The 3,052-nt window shown below is 45.9% G+C and overlaps 1 non-coding gene across 1 annotated transcript; it reads left to right on the top strand.

Moving 5' to 3' along the window:
- The first annotated feature begins 2,652 nt into the window (after positions 1–2,652).
- TRNAR-CCU (transfer RNA arginine (anticodon CCU)) lies at positions 2,653–2,725 on the top strand. Its single transcript has one exon. It is a non-coding gene; the product is annotated as a tRNA-Arg (tRNA).
- The last annotated feature ends 327 nt before the right edge of the window (positions 2,726–3,052 follow it).

Below are 3,052 nucleotides of genomic sequence, written 5' to 3'. Positions count from 1 at the left end.
GGAAACAACAGTTAGAACTGGACATGGAACAACAGACTGGTTCCAAATAGGAAAAGGAGTACGTCAAGGCTGTATATTGTCACCCTGCTTATTTAACTTATATGCAGAGGACATCATGAGAAACGCTGGGCTGGAAGAAACACAAGCTGGAATCAAGATTGCTGGGAGAAATATCAATAACCTCAGATATGCAGATGACACCACCCTTATGGCAGAAAGCGAGGAACTAAAGAGCCTCTTGATGAAAGTGAAAGAGGAGAGTGAAAAAGTTGGCTTAAAGCTCACCCTTCAGAAAACTAAGATCATGGCATCCGGTCCCATCACTTCATGGCAAATAGATGGGGAAACAGTGGAAACAGTGTCAGACTTTATTTTGGGGGGCTACAAAATCACTGCTTATGATGATTGCAGCCATGAAATTAAAAGACGCTTACTCCTTGGAAAGAAGGTTATGACCAACCTAGATAGCATATTTAAAAGTAGAGACATTACTTTGCCAACAAAGGTCCGTCTAGTCAAGGCTATGGTTTTTCCAGTAGTCATGTATGGATGTGAGAGTTAGACGGTAAAGAAAGCTGAGCACCGAAGAATGATGCTTTTGAACTCTGGTGCTGGAGAAGACTCTTGAGAGTCCCTTGGACTACAAGAAGATCCAACCAGTCCATCCTAAAGGAGATCAGTCCTGGGTGTTCACTAGAAGGACTGATGTTGAAGCTGAAACTCCAATATTTGGCCACCTCATGTGAAGAGTTGACTCATTGGAAAAGACCCTAATACTAAGGAAGGATTGGGGGCAGGAGGAGAAGGGGACGATGGAGGATGAGATGGCTGGATGGCATCACTGACTCGATGGACACGGGTTTGGGTAGACTCCAGAAGTTGGTGATGGACAGGGAGGCCTGGCGTGCTGCGATTCATGGCATCGCAAAGAGTCAGACACGACTGAGAGACTGAACTGAAGCAACTTAGTACACAGCACGCACAGTCTGACTCTAGTATTTATATGCAGCACATCTAGGAAGGGAGGGAGGGAAGGGGGACAGACGGATGGTTAGTTTGAAAGAGACTCAAATTGAGATATTCAGATTTTGGAACAATCAGCAAACATCTTGAATGCAAGCAAGGTTTACAGGGAGAAATAATTCTCAGTTTTGAGGCTCCTAGAGCATCCAGGAATATAAACCCAGCAAAAACAAAATGCACATATATGCCAAAGGAAGTTATGTCAATCAGAGACCTAATGGCAGTAGAAGACATAGTCAAATTAGGATAATTGGAGGAAGGTTTCTTTGGGTAAAAAGACTAAAGAGGTTCAAGCGCAGAGGATCATAAGGGCTAGTGCACTCACCCAAGGCTGGGAGCAGCTAAGAGGTCATGACCCAGATCTGAAGGACAATGGAGGAAGCTGTTAGCAGAACTGACAGAGTTGCACAGAGGGGTTAGCCTGAGAGAAGCCAAGATCTTAGTCTAGAGAGCACAGCTGGCCAAGGTGGCCTTGAGAGAAAGGGCCAACAAAACCCCCACTGCAACTTCTCTTCTCCCTCCCCCTAGTCTCCCCTGGGCTCTGCGCTGGAAGACCCCACCTGAACGCCACTTGATGAAAACTACCATTTCCACCTGGGGATGGCTAAGAGCTGAATGAAGTTCTTCATGGTAGACTGGGTTCTGGGAGCCCCGTGGAGGTTTCCCTCCTTGACAGCACATAGCACAGGGCCTCATGTTATGCTGACGACGACTGGGGCTGCTGGAATGCCAATACACGGACTCGGGAGAAGGTGGCCAGCCTTCTGGGCCAACATACAGAGGCGAGAAGAATGATGTCAGACCCACTGATCCCTCCCACTCCTCACTCAAAGGCACGATGAGGAGGGCGTCTCTTTATTCACACCTGGAATCCACCTCCAAGGACCCTGGTGACAGAACTGGGGATGAGCCATGTTCAGGGAAAAAAAAAAAAGGAACACGTCATTCAGGCAGAGGACTCTCTATGTTCTTAAAGGGCTTGGACATGTAGTGAAAGTGAAAGTAAAACAAACAAAAGGCCTCTTTTCACTGGGCTGTATGTGGCTAGAACCACAGCTCTTGTTCAAGGAACTGGGCACCTATTAATAGTTAGGGTGCCTAGAATGTGCGAGTCTTCAGGATGGTGAGAAAGGAAGCAAGGACCAGCAAGGTGCTGAATGCAGCACAACCAGTCCTGTGAGCAGACATGGCTGCCCCAATGACGGGGGCTTTGACTCACCCTGGGTCACAGCTAGACGAGGGGATGGGCCAACAGCCCAGAGTGCCAGTCCCTGAGGAACACTGCACATCTCTGGAAGAAATCAGGTGCCCATCAACTCAGGTTTCCTTACACAGCTGGCTAGAAGCAAACCGGCCCTAACAGATTCAGGACAGAAATTACCCGAAGGCGGAAACCCACACCAGTGTCCATCAAGGCAGACCTATCTCTGTAGGAAATGCATGCCACTCATCACTATGAGAGGGAATCTCCAGCCACTGAATTTCCAGATTTCCCAACTGACCATTGCTTAAACACAAGTCTTAAACAGATGAAATTTTAGAAATGAGACATATGTGATGTAGTGTTGCTTCCTGGGGACCAGGTACATTTTTTAATTTACATATTAAACCTTTAAAAACCTTGGGACTTCCCTGGCAGTCCAATGGTTAAGATTCTGTACTCCTAATGCAGGGGACCTGGGTTCAATCCCTAGTCAGGGAACTAGATCCAACGTGTCACAAGTAAAGATCCTGCATGCTGCAACTGAGACACGGTACAGTCAAATAAATAAATAATAAAAAAATTTTAAAACATAAACCTTAAAGAAAAGGTGAAGATGTTATTGTCTGATTTATAAAACTGCGAGAGAGGGGCACAGAAAAGGAGGAAAGATTTCTTTAGTGAACGAATAAAAGGAATTTGTTTTCAACATACACTCCATGAATGAAAATAAAAGCTGTTCTTCTTCCCCACTTAATACGTGTTGAAGAAATATTCAAAGAATTCTGGCTTGAAAAGGTGGAGGAAAATAACAGCCTGCCCCAGGCA

Source organism: Giraffa tippelskirchi, chromosome 9 (assembly GCF_054371585.1).
Source record: "Giraffa tippelskirchi isolate mGirTip1 chromosome 9, T2T-mGirTip1v1.2.pri, whole genome shotgun sequence".
NCBI lineage: Eukaryota > Metazoa > Chordata > Mammalia > Artiodactyla > Giraffidae > Giraffa > Giraffa tippelskirchi.
This window is presented reverse-complemented; position numbering and strand designations above follow the sequence as displayed.